The 18094-nt window shown below is 48.1% G+C and overlaps 1 protein-coding gene across 9 annotated transcripts in view; it reads left to right on the top strand.

The window, feature by feature from the left end:
* Window positions 1-457: 457 nt before the first annotated feature.
* SLC8A3 (solute carrier family 8 member A3) overlaps window positions 458-18094 on the top strand; it is a 141595-nt gene continuing 123958 nt past the window's right edge. For 3 of the 9 annotated variants that reach the window (XM_045522164.2, XM_074365327.1, XM_074365329.1), the window contains exon 1: window positions 741-1592. The gene's annotated coding sequence lies outside the window, so the exon portion shown is untranslated. The other 6 variants (XM_074365326.1, XM_074365328.1, XM_074365325.1 and 3 more) reach the window with 4 other exon arrangements.

An 18094-nucleotide genomic window follows, 5' to 3' on the forward strand; every position in this document is an offset into this window, starting at 1 on the left:
CAGCATGCTTCTTTTAGATCTGCCTAATACCATTCGTACGTAAACTAGGGATGTAAAACCCCATTCTTAGGAGAGGCCTGCCCACCCCTCAGGCCTCCAGGACCAAGCCTGACAAATATAGCAGAAATTACAGGCATCTGATTTAAGGCTACGTGTGTACACTTCGCATGAGCCAAGCCCCAAACCCTAGTTCTGTTGCTGCATCAAAGGACTATCTCTCCTCCAGACTCCAAGCCCAGAGTAAGCAGCAATTTGGTAGACAGCCCCCTCTTATTTTTAGCCTTAAAAACCCAAAAGCCAACATACCAGCGCTCACCCAAGCGTCTGTCACAAGCTGTTGTTTGATTTGGGTTGAGAAAATGACAGACTGAGTTCTGCACCAAGAACAGAAGGAAAAAAAAAGGGGGGGGGAAAGGAGTTTTATTTTCCCTCCACTACAAACCTTCAACCCCCTCAACTCCTCCCCTAGGCCTGGGTGGACCCTGCCTGGGTAATTGTCCCCTGCTATATTTAAAAGCCACAGATGTGTTTGGTGGAGACTTAATTTCGGAATTGCAGGCAGCGTCTCCTGAGGACAAGGGGAAAGCCGGTGCTGCGCGCCCGCCTGCCCGCCCTCCCTCCCCGCCGCTGCCCGGAGCTCTGGACTCCGCGGAATCCAGGTCAGGACGCGCCGCCGTTTTGGAACTGCCGCTGGCAGGGAGGCGCCGGGCGCGAGGCTTCAACGACTGGGTGGGTGGCCGCGAGCTAGGGGTTCCGTCTGCATTAGGTCCTAGGGGCTCTGTGGACGCGAGATGCAGGCTCGCCTTCCCCGCTGCTGGTCGGGAAGCTCTCTGAAATTTATCCCCATCGGCGCGCGAGGATAAATATGCGCGGCTTGTCATTCGGTGCAGGTCTCTCTCTCCCAGCTGATAGGGTGACGTTCGGTTAGGAGGCTTGGAGATTGGCTTTTTGATTTGGCTTTTTGCTGCAGCTTAACGAGCAAAGCTTTCGGCTCGCCCAGAAACCAGCCCCTCCGCGCGTCCCCTCCGCACGCGGCGAGGCCGAGACGTCTCCCGCGGTGACGGCGTGCGAGGCGGAGAGCCGGCGCGCTCCCAGCCCCGGGAAAGCCCCGGCGACGCGACTGCAAGCCGGGGTCCCTCGGAGCCGCCAGGGCGCGCCGGGCTGCTCGCCTTCCTGCCCCTCCCGGCAGGGATCCCCCCGCTGCCGGCGGCCGGGACTTCGGGCCTCTTCAGGGCTTAGTCCCAAGCCCGCGCCGCGGGTCGGGCTTCTCGGGGGGTCTTCAGAGGGGTTCTCCCTGCTCCTTAAATCGGCGCCAAGGGGCCCCACCCCAGGCCCCCTGCTCTGGCCCCAGCAGCCCTCGCGCTCCCGATGCGCTGCCCCGCAGCTCCCTGAAAGCTGCGAGCCCACAAGCCCGGCCGGCGGGCGGCGGCGGCGGCGGCGGACTGACATGCCCCGGACGCGGCTGCGGCCGGCGGGCAGCCCGCGGGGGCGATGAGCCGCTGGGGCCGGTGAGGAGCCCGGCGGCGGGGGCTTCGCGCACCTTCCTCACCCCCCTCACTTGCCCACCCCGCTCGGGAGACCGACAGGAAACGGTGAGTAATGGGGTGAGCCTCCTGCCCTTCCCCCTCAGCGGGCGGCCGAGGCAAAGGAGGCAGAGGTCGGGGGGATTGGGGTGTCCTCGTGAGGGTTCCCGCTTGTGAACTGGTGTAAATTAAGTTCTTTCTCAAGAGCATTCATGGGAACTGCTTTCCTGTGGGTTTAGTGCCAGAAAGGTGGGAGGAGGGTGCCCCGGAAAGTGTACTGGGTTGCGTGAGGTGCTGGGGAGGGGGGCCGTTCTGACAGAGTGAGTATCTACCTGGGGGGTGCCGGGGGGCAGCGCAGATAGAGATGCCTGGGCATGTTGTGTGCGGTCGGGTCGCGGGTTTGCGGGGTTAGTGGCCGGCGCGCACTGGGGAGGCTGAGTGCTGTGCTGCGTGCTGGACGCATGTGTGCATGTGTGTGCTGGCTGTGCCAGGGCCTGTTGTGCTCCTGGGGCTGTGAGTGTCCGCGGGGTTTGGGGACTAGGAGGGGAGCGCGTTACCCACTCGGCGCGCGCCCGCGTGTACACACGCACGCGCGCACCCCAATCTCGGGACTCCACCGCCGCGGGTCTGGAACTGCAGCCCCAGCGCACCCGCCCGCCGCGGCCAAGGGGGCGGGGAGAAGGAGGGTTTGCCGGTCCTGCGTTCTCCAGTCCGCGGTGGTCTGGGCGGGCTGGGACCGGGTGGAGAGAGGTGAAGTGTGTAACTACCTGCCTCCCACCCCGCGCCGCCCACACACCCCTCTCACCACCAGCAGCACACGCGCGCGCGCGCGCACGCATACACACACACACACACACACACACACACACACACACACACACAAGCACACACAGCGACAGGCCTTCATTCACAGGCTAGCCTGCTCCTGCAGACCCTGCCTGACCTGCCCTGAGGACCTGAGCCACTGGGGGGAGATGAAGAAAGCGATTTGTTCCGAAGGGAAAAAGCTGTCTTTCGTCTTTATTCATTGTGTTTTATTTTTAACCGTGGAGGGAGGGGGTGGTGGGTGTCAAATAGAACAAACGCCTTTAATGCAGTGCCATAAATTTACCCGCTCCCAGCCTGAGCCTGCTGCCTGTCTCTCCCTTTCCCCCCACCCTCTGTCTCCTGGTGATTAAAAAACAAACCCTGAACGTTTGGTGGTTCCGTCTCCTGGGCAGAAAGGTTGAAATTGGGGTTAGTTTCTCAGATAGGCAGGCCGCAGCTGGGAGCAAGGCTCCGACTCTAGGGTGGCCGAGAAACACCCCAAGCGGAGGGAGTTTGGGTACGTGATAGGAACACATCCGGCCTACTAGTGGGGCAGTGAAAGGGAAGCCTGTGGGCCTCTGGCGACCCGGTGACTCGCAGGCGCGTGTGATTAATCTCCCGCAGCTGTTGTGCCCGTCCACTTGAGCTGAGCCCTTGTTTACCTCGATTTTCAAATATAGCTGCTGCGCCCTGCTCTCCCTGAGGGAGGGGGTTCAGCTCACTCAGTTTGGACGCCTGGTCTCCCGGCAGTCCATTTTGCCGGCCTTGCTGGATCCAAGTTTGTGAGGAACCTGCTCCTTCGTGCCTTGCAGTTCTCCATATGAAGATGATTGATGGTCAGGGCCTGGGGTGTCTAAGGGTGGGCTGCAGCCCCTCAGTGCAATCTACAATTCCTATCTGCAGTCCGCACTCCTTAGCTTCCTTGTTCTTTAAGTAAAATATAGCTATTGGGGTGAGAAGAAGCCGGTAGAACCTACGGAACGGAAGTTGGTTGAAGTGGTTCTGGAACTTAAGGGAGATGGGAAGGCTGTTGATGCAGTTTCTGCTCCCGGGAGTGCTCTATTGCCTTTCCAGCACTCTGGCGCTCCATCCTTGTCTAATGTACTCCTAATCATCCATCGGCTCTTGGTTCATTGGTCACTTTCTCAAGGAAGCCTTCCATGCATTCCCTGACTGGGCCAGATCCCCTTATTTTATACACTCGTAACGAACCTATTATTTTGGAGTAATTTAAAGATGCACATTAAATTTATTTATCTGACTGCATCATGCCAGTGACGTCTGGAGACAGTAAGCTGCATGAAGGGAGGAAAGGTAGCTGGCGTTTATTGACAATATATCTGCAGGGCCTAGCACTGTGCCTGGCATAGAGTAGGCACTCAGTCAGTGTCAGCTGAATGAATGGACTCTGAGGAATAAGCTGTCTCTCCTCTCTGCTCCTGCTCCTCTGGGCTCCACTTTTGCACCCTGCAGCCTCCTGGTGGGAGAAGGACGGAGAGGGTTATCAAACTAACCCTGTGAAAAACATTCCCTTGCTCTGGACTTTTCCCTGGGCTGGGACCCTGAAGCTGAGAGAGTGTCTTCTTGCCCCAGCCCTGTGCAAAGCAGTCCCTTGTACAGTCTCTGGCATAGTTGCTAGTATTGTCCATGGGTAGTCATTGTGGGCATTGTTCCCCAGCCTGTCCCATCCAGACACTGTCCACACTCTGTATTTGGGGGAATGTGTCACACATCTTGGCTTCTCTTCAAGCTACCAAGGTCAGATAAGAAGAGAGAATGACTCCCTTTGCACTTAAGCCTGGTTGCTTTGCTTAGAGATTCAAACATTTAGTGAGGTTCAGAAATACATTCCACTCCAAAAGAAAAAGCATTCACTTATTCACTCAGTTATTTATTCAGTAAATGTTCAGCGACCTCCTACTCCACCAGGCATCTGCTAGGGACCAAGGCAAATAAAATAGAATAGTCCCTTTCCTCATAAACATACATTCGTTCCAGCAGGGATAATGAACTAATGAACAGGCAACTGCCATATAAAGTGATTCCTTTCAATGGAGGGTAAATCCCAGATACAATGGAAATATATAGGAAGATCACCTCTCTCTAGGGGCTTAAGGGGAATTTATAGGGACAGCAATCCCAGAAAGAAAGGATGGTAGGAGTTGACTTTGGTGAAAGCAGAGAGAGGAGAGGTTGGGGGGGGGGGGATGGAAAAAGTGCTATGAGTGAAGGTATCAGTATACAAATGCCTGAAGTGGAGAAGAGCTCTTCCAAATGACTGAAGATGGAGGGTAAAATTCAGGGAGGTGAGTTTGGAGAAGCTCTGGGGGCCAAACCTCGAAGGGCTTGTACTCAATGCTAAGGATTTCCACTGAGTTTCCAGTGGGGTTTTTAGGAAGGTTTTTAGTACTGAAGTGCGAGGTCAGATTCGCATTTGAGATAGTATGTTGAGAGCAGAATGCTGGGAGAGAGAGAGGAAGGCAGGGAGTTAGGGAGCTGTTGGGAGAACCTCACTGCATTGCCATCCCGTTGGCCTGTGAGGGAGGGTTAGGGGGTTCCTCTTTCTGCTTTAGCATATAAACCAGAGCTGCCCTTCTAGGAAGAATTTTCCCTCTTTTCTTTAATGAAATTGGTTTATATTTTGTTGTCTGTCTCTTTCATGGATGGGCAGTCTAAACCCAGTACTGGGCAGGGCACCTCAGAGGAAAGGAAAAATGGCTCCAGCAGGTATAAGACACATTTCCCGGCCAGCTGAGCTGCCCAGCCCGGCGAACCCCAAAGGTCTGAGCTCTCTGAAGGCTGGGGGAGGTCTCAAGCAGGAGCCTGAAAGGGTAAGGAGGATTCAGATCCATATTTAGATCCACAGAGACCATCAAGCAAGACATCTAGGTAAGAAAAATCACATGTATATGTGTATGTATGTTTTTTCCAATATGGAGAGTGAATAAAAGTGAATTCCAGAATCAAGGGTATTTGTATACAGAGTCACATCTACTAAGAAAACAGCTCTTGGAATAGGGCAAGTAGCACTTATTGCCTTGATACTTAGAATGACAAATAGTCCTTTCCTGGCTGTATACAAGAACGTTGGGTCATGTGGGGACTGGATCCGGAAGTGGGACTGGAAACTGTAATCCTGCCCTGGCTTCCATGTGGCCATTTCCAAGTCACTTGAGAGGACCTCCAAGTCATGCACCGCTTTGTTCACCCTAGAGAATGAAGCCAAACGGTGTGAGCTTGGTCAACACTCTTCCTTTGCACCCTGATCTCCCAACTTTGTTCCTCATCCTTACTTATCACTAATCTCAGAGTGAAAAAAAGCTCTCCCTTCCCCTCCTGCACAGTGCTCCTCCTGCCCTGCCTTCCTCAGCTTGCCCTAAGGTCTTTCCTTTTCAACATTGAATCCCCTCCCTCCAATTGTAAGCATGATCAACAAACCCCATCCTGACAAGAATATCACTTGTTTAATTCCTTCCCTCCCTCCCCCTGTCATTTTCTCTTCCCATCTGGCTTCCAAAAGACTCTTAAAATTTTAGGGACATCTGTCTCTGTTTCCTCATCACTCATTCATTCATTTAGCCCCTTACTTTCTCACTTTTCTATGCTTTCTGCCCAACTGTCACCCACCAAGGACTTCTCATTTCCCCCAAAGGAGTAACTTATTCCCTGTCTCCCACCACCGTCTCTCTCTCTTTTCCACTCCCATCAGATATAATTGACAATTAGCTTCTGAAAACTCTCCCCTCTTGGCTTCTGTCACACTGAACTCTCCAGGTCCCACTAACTCTCTAGATGGTCCCTCTTCCACTTCCTCTCCAAAAATCTCCTCCTCCCTCCCAGTTTCCCCTCTGCATTACCCCTCAGCAGTCTCCCTCAGTGCGTTGTGCTGTTCCTCCAGGATGGAGAGTTCTGAGTCTAGGACTCTAGCTGTCCAAGCCCAGTGGCTTGTTTCCACCACTTGCACAGTATCTCCAACAAGATGTCCTGTCAGCCCCTCAGATTGAATTTTTACTAAACTGACATCTTTGTTCTTAGCAGCTACTCCTCCTGACTTCCTGCTTTCTATTGATGGCACCAGCCAACTTCTTGTCACCTCAGCTCCAAGTCCCCAAGTTTACCTTTGCCTCCTCCCCCTTGTTCTCCAAATACAGTGGTTCCCCTCTTCCCCACGGTTGTACTTTCCATGGTTTCAGTTACTGGTGGTCAACGGCGGTCTGAAAATATTAAATGGAAAATTCCAGAAATAAACAATTCATAAGTTTTAAATGGGGTGCTGTTTTGAGTGATGAAATCTCTCCCCATCCTGGGCTGACAGCCCTGGATGATGTGAACCATACCTTTGTCCAGTGTGTCCCTGCCCTTAATCACTTTGTGGAGGCTGGGTTATCAGACTGACTGTGGAGAATCACAGTGCTTGTGTTCAGGGGACCCTTATTTTACTTAATAATGGCCCCAAAGCCCAAGAAAGGTGATGCTGGCAATTCAGATATGCCAAAGAGAAGCCTTAAAGCACTTCCTTTAAGTGAAAGAAGTGGAAGATCACCACTTAATAAGGAAAGAAAAAATCGTAGGCTATGGTAAGAATCTTCTATCCACGACATTGTGAAGGAGAAAGAAATTTGTGCTAGTTTTGCTGTCACCCTCAGACTGCAGAAGTTACTGCCACAGTGTGTGATAAAGTGCTTCGTTAAGATGGAAAAGGCATTAAGTTTGTACAGTAAAATATTTTGAGACTGAGAGAGAGCCAGAGACCACTTTGGCATAACTTTGATTACAGTATGTTGTTACTGTTTTACTTTATTATTAATTATTATTATTAATCTCTTCCTGTGCCTAATGTATAAATTCAACTGTATCATAAGTAGGTACGTATGGAAAATGGACACAGTATATATAGGGTTTGGTACTATCTGCAGTGTCAGGCGTCCACTGGGGATCTTGGAACTTATCCCATATGGATAAAGGGGGACTCTTGTATTGCCATGTCTGCCAAGTCCATTCCTCTCTTCTCTATCTCTACTACCACTCCCTAAGTACATATTTGATAACCTCTTTATGTAATAACAATGATAATTATAATAATAATAATTATAGTAGTCAACATTTGTGTCTTTGCAACAGAGTCAGCTACTCAATCCCATTTAATCCTTACCATACCTGTATGAAGTAGTGACTATTACTACGATACTGCAAAAACTAGCTTTCTGACATCTTCCCAGCTTCCTTCTTCCCCTCCTTCAACTCATTTTAGTGGCTGTTATAAGATTCCTTCCTAAAACACCATTCTAAGCTTGTCGTTTTCCTACACAAGAAAACCTCAAAGGGCCGTCCATTTTTTGCAGCAGAGCAACTCCTGATTTTCAAGGCCCTCCGTGGCCTAGTTCACCACTCCACTTCCAGCCTCACTTTTTACAGTTCCCACGTGGGCACCTAAGTTAACTTGCCCTCTCTTCTTCTGTGCCTTGGTCCATGGTTTACCTTTCACTAAGAATCCTACGTGTTTTTCAATGTTCAGTTCAAATACCCCTTTCTGATGGGAAGATTTCTTGGAGAAGCAGTCTCTTATTCTGAATTTTGATAACACAGCATCTGTTTTTCATGGGGCCCTTATGCTTACTGAAATGCAGTTTTTTTTCTTTTTCTTTTTTTTTTCCTGTGGCTTACATTTCTTCCCTCCTGGACCAAGTCCTCTTTCTCTCTCCCATTCCTTATTGCATAATGCCTAAAACACAGTGGGTGTTCAATGAAAAATGAAGACGTGAATAAATGAATAACCTACCTCACTTTTGAGGCAGGTGAAACAAGGTCATGAAAGGGAGTCTGTCCCATTTATTGTAAAAGACGTCAGCGGGGGAGTCAAACCAGGAGCAGGAAACATGGTATAACAGAAGATGCATTGAACTGATGGTAAGAAGGTTGTATTTTAGTTTTTGGCACTTCTGGCTGCTGTAGGCAAGGCCCACTTTTGCTTTCTGGACCTCTCATTCCTTATCCTTAAAAAAAAGGCCGGAAGGGTCGATTTTTAAGCCACCTCCCTGACAATTCTGTAGTTTTTGGTCTTGTTCCACAGCTTCTAGATTGCCTCCTACTAAGAATAGTTTTCGTGCTGACGGTGTCTTTTGTTTCAGAACCCTCCAGCTGCAATTTGAAGTCCCCAGTGTGTCTGTGATCATCACGTTGGGTCTCTAGAGGTTTCATGAGCAGCCAACCCAACTATTTGGATGTCTGGCCTACAAGGCACCCTGAGCTGGTTGAGGGCCCTGATGGCCCGAGGTTGGCCCTCCTGTGTGGAGTCACTTCCCACTGCCACACTCCAGGGCATTCCCAGAAAGACTGGTAGTGCGCTGGGTCCCCAAATGCTCCAGCCAGTTCTGTTCCAATTCCTGTGCTTCTGTGTTTCCTTTTCCACCCAGGAAGTATGTATTTACTGCCAGGTAGGCTCTATTGAGAGTCGACGTGGAACCGTTCTTCCCAGCGACTTGCCAGAGGCCCTGCCCACCCCCGACCATACTCTCTCCCCCAGCAGACAGGAAGAATCATCAGAGTCTGTGCCTGCCAGCCTCTCAGAAGGAACTAATGGGGGAGTCAGCTTCGAGGAAATCATTAGAGGCGTGGGGAGAGAGCACAGCTGCCCAGACAGCAGCACGATCTGTTGGGAGTCCTGGGAGCCTACCGCCAGCACCCTCTTGTGAAGGGACGACCCAGAACACCCCTAGGGTTGATTGTCCAAGAGAATCCCCCAGGCATGTCTCAGAGAGATACCTTTGAGCACTTCATCGAGTCCATTTGTTTTTTTTTTTTTTTCCTTTAAATTGAGGTAGAGTCCGTTTACAATGTTGTGTCAATTTCTGGTGTACAGCATAATGTTTCAGTCATCCATAAACATACATATATTCGTTACCATATTTTCTTTATAGCTTACTATAAGATATTGAATATGGTTCCTGTGCTATACAGTAGAAACTTATTGTTTATCTATTTTGTATATAATAGTTAGTATCTGCAAATCCCTTCCCACCCCCTTCACCCCAGTAACCGTAAGTTTGTTTTCTATGTCTGTGAGTCTGTTTCTGTTTTGTAAATAAGTTTTTTTTTTGTAAATAAGTTCAGTCTTTTTTTTAGATTCCACATATGAGTGATATCATATGATATTTTTCTTTCTCTTTCTGGCTTACTTCACTTAGAATGACAATCTCCAGATCCATCCATGTTACTGCAAATGGCATTATTTTATTCATTTTTAATGGCCGAGTAGTATTCCATTGTACACATATACCACACCTCCTTTATCCAGTCATCCATTGATGGATATTTAGGTTATTTCCATGTCTTGGCTGTTGTAAATAGTGCTGCTGTGAACATTGGGTTGCACGTGTCTTGAAATTAGAGCTTCCTCGATATGTGCCCGGGAGTGGGATTGCTGGATCTTCAGGCAATGAAATGATTTAATTCTGTATTTTAACATTTAAAAATTAAGAGAAATTAAATGGCATTAAAATAAGTCAGGCTTCTGGAGAATGAGCTGGGAAAACGTACATAAAGACAGCTAATCACCAGCTTCCCCTTGATGGGTAAGCAACAGCACAGAGGGGTGTCAACCCTTCCTCTGTGGATAACCCCCAACGTTAGAGCCCAGGTGGTTTTCTCTGGGGGATGGGTTGAGGGGGCAGGAACAATGTGCCCTCAGGCTGCCCTGGGCTTCTCACTCCTCTGACCCAAGAAGCCTGACTTCCCTCTGTGACAGGGGATGCCATCTCTCAGGCCTTGTGGAAGGAGACCTCTGGCAGCCAGAGGACCAAGGTTTGGTTTCAGCTTCCTTATTTCCTGGCATGGAAACTTTAGGCTGTTAACCATGCCTTAGTTTCTTCACCTGCGCGAACATCCTCACAAAGATTAAATGAGATCATGTGAGTGAGAAGGCCTTTGTCAACTGACGGTACAGAGTGTCGTGTGGTATTTGTTGAGCGAATAGTGCACTGAGTGTTGGTTGTCCTCATGCCACACACTGTGGAGGAAAATAAGGTGCCCGTGAGAGGGTGAGGGTGCAAAGAAGTAACTGTGTTTAGAAACAGCTTTACAACCACCATCCAAATACTATGTGGCTCTGTTGGTTCTTTCAAATGAACAAAACAGCTTGTTTTCTGAGGTCCTTGGCTTTAATCATTGACCCCTCTACCCCAAGATGCCCCGGGAATCTTGCCACCTCCCCTCACAGGTGTATCTTTCCAAAAACACTTCCTCCTGCAGAGTGAGCATCAATCTCCTCAACAAATGCCAACACTCCCCCTGCCGGGCTCCAGCCAAGGCCCTGAGAACACTGAGGTGAACACAAAGACCAAGTTTTCTGCTCCCATGGAGTTTACAGTCTGTGCTAAGCCAGTAAACAAAGAAAAACACGATGATTTCAGCAAGTGCTGGGTCCTCTAACGAGAAGGAAGAGTGGTGTGACAGAGGGTGCTGAGGGAGGGAGTCATCTGTAGGTAAGATGAGTGGGGCAAGCCTTGGAGAAGGTGGCATCCGAGCCCTGGATGACAGTAAAAAGTGATCCATGGAGACCTTTAGGGTGAGGGTATTCCCAGCAGACGGAACAGTAAACACCAAGGTCCTGGGGCAAGCACATGCTTGGGATGTTTTAGAAACTTCCAGGAACTCCACCATAGCTGGAGTGGAGTACGGAGGCAGGGGTGGGAGTTAAGGGCAGGAAGTTACAAGTTCGAAGTCAGTGGCAGGTAGGGAGCTCTGCAGGAGGAGAAGGTTGCAGAGAATGGCATGATCTATCCGATTCACATTTTAGGAAGACACATGGTGGCTGTTTTCTGGAGAGTAGACTGTAAGAGCTGTCCAGGCTTGTCCAGGTGAGAGAAGTAATATTGAACCTCCAGGAGCTGGAACACATCCAGGCAGAAATGGTCTTCAAAGAACCTACAACTGTGATGGGCATGTAGGAAGTGCTTGACAAGTAGTTTTTTGTGAATCAATGAACAGAATCTAGGCTTTCTTGTAGTCATCTCAGTATTTTGGGTCTTTAAAAGATACTTTTGGCTTTTCTAGCTGGTGGTATTTTGGAGGGCCAGTGCATTTTATGAGTTCATTTTCTTCTATGTGAAAGTGCATTCTCTGAAACAGACATGAGAAATCCGGCTCCACCAGCTCTGGGATATACCCAGTCAGTGTTCATAATTCCCAAAACCCTTTGCTGGCATTTAGATACCGATCTTGTGTACTTTTCTATACGCTCCTCCATGGCAGGGGCCAGACCTGCCTCATCACTGCGTCTTCTGACTTATCACGGTCTGGACTATTGAGCCAACAAATGGTTATTACGTTGACTAGACTGAGGAGCATTCTGGTGCCTTGGTGCAGCTCCAGGGCCTTCCTGCTCCCCTCCTGGAGAGCCCAGAACTCTCACTGGCCTCATTTGTCTCACGGTCACAGGACATCCTTAAAGCCAAACAGGTCTCTAAGTTCACTGGTTTTGTGTTGATTCCTTCAGCTCCTGTTTCTTTGGGTCTGGAGATCCTTGCATCAGGAGAAACCTTGCAGGACCAGTGGGAGGAAGCAGGTGCCTGATGTGGTTTGTTCCTAGATGTGCCTCCTCATCCCTCTTTCACCATCATCTTCTGTTTTCAATTGGTCCCCAACACGTATTGATGTACTTTTGAAAAAGCTCTCAAACCCCTGCCTTCCCTCAGTGGGCTTGTGCTCATTGCCTCTGTCCACGTTCTGATCACGTCTCACTCAAATATTGTAAGAATCTCCAAACTCGTTTTCCTGTCCCCAGGTCTTGCCCTGCTTTCATTCACCCACCCAGTTTCCACACTGGCTTCAATCTAGGTCTCTAACCAAAGGAAAAACAAGGATCTTGTCCCCCCTATGATTAAAAAACCTTCAGTGGTTCCATATTACCCCCAAGATAATGCCCCAGTTGCTTGGCTGGATGTATAAGGCCTTTTACAAACTCTTCCTCACTTATCCCTGCAGCTTCTCACAAGTGCCAGGTCCTTCAGATACCCTGCTTAGAACAGACACTGCTTGTTGAGGCTGACGTGCTCTTTAGCATGGCTTCCTGTTACCTTTGTTTGAGATACACTGACTTCGACTCCTGTTCATTCTTCAGATCCTAGATCTAAAGTTGCCTGGTCCATGAAACTGGCCCTGATGATCCCAGGCGGTTTTAGGCCTTCCTTCCTCTGTACTCTCTTGGCACGTTGCACATGCTTCCAAATCTAGGACGTGTTTTGTGGTCATTATTTGGTTTTCGGTCACTGTTCTCCTGTGAAGTGTGTGCTCCTCAGGGGGGATTACGTTTTGTTCAGATTACTCAAATTTGAAAAACCTTGCTCACAACATCCCTGACAGATGGGATGCTCCATTTGAACACTTTCAAGAGTGGGAGAAATTGCTCGATATTATGCCTTCTATTTTTGCATATTTATTCGTGGGTCTATTAATTCAGTAAATACATACTGAGCACCTATTCTGTGCCAGGCACTGATAGAGACATTGGGTATTCAGAAACACCAAACAGATAAAAATTCCTACCCTCTAGGAACTTTTATTCTAATTTTTTTGAGTGTGCCAAAAAGAAATATGAATTGGGTATGAAACAGAGTACCCTTCTCACTATAATTCAGTGGAAGTCGACCTGTGGCACATAGACTGAGTTCCATACAAATGCATGCATGTATGAATGAATAAACAAACCACCAAACAAAGATGCCACGAGGAAAGGCGTGGACAAGTCAACATAAGCTATCATCCATGAAAGGGAAAAAAGCTGGAACCATGTTTTGCTGAAAATGGATTATTTTCCTATGTAGATAAGGGAACTCTGGATTTTTTATATTTCCTTAGTAAAAGCATAAGTCAAGCAGACAGTAGGTTTAGGGAGAGACAAAGGGAAAATCTACTTACATGGGTCGATATTTGATGCTGACTGTCCTTAGCAAGGTATAAAAGTGAGAGTCCAGGAGGGTGAGATGTTTGTCCCGTGTATAGAAAGGCTTTCTGGTATCCATTTATGAGTCAATTCGTGTTTCACTAAGAGTCCTTCTTTTGGTCCAAAATAAGTCTAACGGATGGAATCCCTGAGATGCAAATGTCATAGTCAGTCTGTGTTCCTTTTCTTTTCTCCCAGGGTTCTTGACCCTGGCTGTACCTGAAAATCCACTGAGGAGCCTACGTATCTAGACTTCACTCCCAGAGTGTCCAAAACCTAGGTCTGAAGTAGGATCCAGAAAGCTGTATTTTGCAGCACTCCAAAGTTGTTCTAACGCACAGCTCTCTCTAGCGTGTGATCCCAGTGCCATTATTGCCTCCAACTTGGAGGATGACTTACTTGCAGATGTAGATCCAGTAGTGGGAGAAGCAGAATTAAGTGGGCAAAGCCCTTTCTCTTCCGGTCTCTCTGGCCCACTCTCATTGTTTGTGACTCTCCACATCTGTCAAGGACTTATCGAGGGCAAAGTCCTCTGGCTTCCACAGTCAGTTAAACTTTAGAATCATAGAATCAAAAAGATTTTGAAAAAAAAAGACTTTGAATTAGAATTTTAGAGGCAGAGAGGGTATTAGAGGTCAGGTCCAACCTCTTAGCCTTATCAATAGAGTTACACTGGGTGTGACCACTCATTGTTCTTAAAAAACCAGAATGACCATCATTCAAAAATCCACAAATGACAGATGCTGGAGAGGCTGTGGAGAAAGGGGAACTCTCCTACTCTGCTGGTGGGAATGCAGTTTGGTGCAGCCACTGTGGAAAACAGTATGGAGATTCCTCAAAAGACTAGGAATAGACTTACTGTATGACCCAGGAATCCCACTCCTGGGCATATATCCAGAAGGAACCCTACTTCAGGATGACACCTGCACCCCAATGTTCATAGCAGCACTATTTACAATAGCCAAGAGATGGAGACAGCCTAAATGTCCATCAACGGATGACTGGATAAAGAAGATGTGGTTTATTTATACAATGGAATACTACTCAGCCATAAAAACCAACAACATAATGCCATTTCCAGCAACATGGATGCTCCTGGAGAATGTCATTCTGAGTGAAGTAAGCCAGAAAGAGAAAGAAAAATACCAATATGAGATTGCTCATATGTGGAATCTAAAAAAAACCACACAAACAAAGCATAAATACAAAACAGAAACAGACTCATAGACATAGAATACAAACTTGTGGTTGCCAAGGGGGTAGAGGGTGGGAAGGGATAGACTGGGATTTCAAAATTGTAGAGTAGATAAACAAGATTATACTGTATAGCACAGGGAAATATATACAAGATCTTATGGTAGCTCACAGAGAAAAAAAATGTGACAATGAACATATGTATGTTCATGTATAACTGAAAAATTGTGCTCTACAGTGGAATTTGATACAACATTGTAAAATGATTATAAATCAATAAAAAATGTTAAAAAACAAAAACAAAAACAAAAAAACCCTATACTGAGTGGAAATCCCTCAGGGAGTTTCTAAGAGTGTAGAAGACGGATGTGTAAACAGATAAGCCCAGGTCAATGTGGCAATGTGTGACATGTACTTCACTGGAAATCAAAGTGCTCGGGCAACATGAGGGGGAATAAATGATTCAATTTGAAGGTGGGGGAAGAGGGCGTTATCGAGGAAGGCTTCCCAGAGACAGAGGTTTCTGGGGCCCAAGTTTCTTGACCTAAGGGCTTCAGATTCCTACCCAATTTTTCCACCATCCCTTTTGTCCGCTGGGTTTTCAAAGCAGATTTTGGCATTTGACACACCAAGTTTCGTAGCCCAGCGTTGCCACTTGCTCAGCTAGTGGACCTTGGGTGAATAATTAAATCTTTGGGCCCAAGTCTCCTCATTTCTGAGACAGATAACCTGTCTCACTGTGGGATCCTTAGGTATTAACTGGCAGCTATGAAAGTGCTAATGCAGTGCCCGCCACCAAAGAGCAGGTACACAATGAATAGATATGTTTATTGTTGCTGCTGTCATTTCTAAAGTCCTTGGTTTATATAAAGCACGAGGGCCATGAGGCTTGCTGGTGCTCCCTGTTCCTGTGTGGTTGTGCCTGGGAGAAGGTCAGCAGGGTTTTATGACATAACCATATGGTTTGGATGTCTTTAAGGGCTTGGGGTCTTCAAGGAAGGCAAAATATGACACTTGCATGAGATCAGAGAAGCATGAACAGTAAAATATCATATGCCACTACAAGACTCCTGATATTATGAAGCCGTGTTGTATTGCAGCCACTGCCCACATGGTTTGAGATAGCTGTGCAGTGACCAACCTGAGAGCCTTGGGCAGAACGAGATAAAGAGAGTACTTCCCGTGACATCACTGTAGTCAGTTATTCCCATAATTCCTTGCTTCTCTCTATGTCTCATCAGAAGATAGATTCGATAAGGTTGGGGATGTGGTGTAGCTCGTTCATGGCTGGCCTCCCAATCACTAGCACAGTGCTTGGCCCAAAATGGGCATTCAAAGAGCAGTTGTTTAAAAAAGGAGTTTGATCCAAGATGCTTTTGGTAAATCCAGAATATGGGCACTCCTTTACTTTTTTAGGGCCCCCTTTTCCTACCACCCTCCCTTAACTTAATCTCTTCTCCTCTGAGTTCTCCTTGGGAACGCCTGGCTCTCACTCTGCTCTGGGCCAGTCTGACTGAAAGGTGTCCCTTCCCTTTTTTGCCTTTTGTGAGAGAGGCCCCTGCCTGCAGTCAAAGCCTTTTTGACTCAGAGGAACTATGGCGATTATCCAACCCCACATACATTTTCTGGATGAGGAAGCTGATGCCCTAAGACGTTCACTGACTCTTCAAAGTCTCCCAGCTCGTTGAGGCACAGCTAGGAAGGAAGTTCTTGCCTCCTGCTTTCAAATTTGGGGCTTGACTGCTGCTCCAAGCTGCCTTGCAGTAGGTAGAGCCTCCAAGCTTGTAGCAAGGACTCCCCATCCAGAAAGACTCCCCCTCCCCTCCCCAGGCCTTTGCTTTTCAAAGGTGTCCCCACACCTGGGGTTTATACCAAGAACTGTGGTTAAGGGCATGTGCGCTGGAGTCAGGCTGCCAGAACTCAGATGCTTATTTTTCCACTTACTGACTGTGAGTTGGGCAAATTCCTCAACCTTTATGAGCTCAAATTTGCTGATCTGTAAAATGGGCATGATGATAATAATTCACTTTTCCTACATGAAGACTGAAAGAGATCATAATGCACGGAAAACAGCATCATTATGTTTTCCTTGTTCCAGGCGTGGCAGTCCAACTACCTAAGCATCCGAGATCACCTATTTCCTACTCTTGAGAGTGCAGGGAATTTAGTTCCTGTGTTTCTGGGGGAGCATCACCACGGAGAAAACTCTGCAGACTCTGATCCCCTGTAGGCAGAGGAAGTACAGGAGAAGGTGCAGTGTTCGTGGATTCGGGTGACACGTCAGATCCAGTGCAGCCTGGCTGCACCTAAAACTTTAATGTAAATTGGCTGTGACGCCTGTGCAGGGGCCCAGATTTAGAAGCAGAGCAGGACGAGTCTACCCAGGCTGGTGCTAGGCCCGCAGCAGTGTTCCCATTGGAGAAAGTGGAGGGCGTAGCAGGAGGGAGAATTTGCTCAGTCTGGCCTGGTGGCACTGTTTTATTAATGATCTGGAAGAGCAGAGGAACAGTGACTTTAATTAAATTTGCCAGTGATATTAAAGATGTCAGGAGCCACTGCTGAGGACACAGACACCTTGCAGATGGCCCCGGGGGCGTTAGGAAAATAGTCCAGGAAAGAGATGAGAGACCATGGGCTGAACTGAGGGGACAAAGGGTCATCATATGCAGAATATGTCCTAGGCCCACCTTCTTTGTCTGTATCTGTTCTGTTTCCAACAGATTTCTAACTGATCTTCCTGCGTTAGTTTTGTTCTTCCTCCAGCCATCCTAAACCCTTTAGCCAAATTGCTTTTTCCCAAAATACAAGTCAGACCATGTCATTCTCCTGTTCAGAATCCTGTCATTGGCTTTTCACTGTACTTGGGGTAAAATCCCATCTTCTCTGCCTGGCATATAAGACTTGCCATGAATTGGGTCCTCCCTCCATGTCCAGCCTCATCTGCTGCCCCATCCTGCCTCACTCTGAATTCCTCATAATCCCATGCACACGGCTCCGTGTTTTAGCTTGGGCTGTTCTCTTTGACTCAAAAACCCTTACCACTTTTCCTTCCTTCCTTCCTTCCTTCCTTCCTTCCTTCCTTCCTTCCTTCCTTCCTTCCTTCCTTCCTCTCTCTCTCTCTCTCTCTTTCTTTTCTTTCGTTCTTTTTCTCTTTGGCTAAATCCCACTCTTGCTTAAAGACTCATTTCAGGGATCACCTCCTTCAGAACGCCTCCCTGAATCCCCAGGCTGGCTCAGTGCCCTCCTCATGTTCAGCAACATTCTGCCCACACCTTCCCTGATGATAGTAAAATTGCCCATGTGTGTGGCTATCCGCCCCTGCTAGACAGTACCTTCGAGGGCAAACCCTGCATCATTTTTTATTTTGCCGACCAGCATCTAGTACCAAGCCTGGCAAAACACAGGCGTTTGTTAATGTTTGTTGAACTGAGCTGACGGGAAGGAGAATATTCGGATGGGAGACTACATCGGGCAGCCAGACACCCCCAGGAAACCTGGGGACCAGGCAACTCTACCAAATGGCTGGTCTGTCCCATGGGGCTCTGTGGGGCAGTCATATTGCTTCTAAGTCCACCGAAGACGAGAAGTTGACTAGGGCTCTTGGACATTCTGCAACAAATTGGGAATCAGT

Source organism: Camelus bactrianus, chromosome 6 (genome assembly GCF_048773025.1).
Source record: "Camelus bactrianus isolate YW-2024 breed Bactrian camel chromosome 6, ASM4877302v1, whole genome shotgun sequence".
Lineage (NCBI taxonomy): Eukaryota > Metazoa > Chordata > Mammalia > Artiodactyla > Camelidae > Camelus > Camelus bactrianus.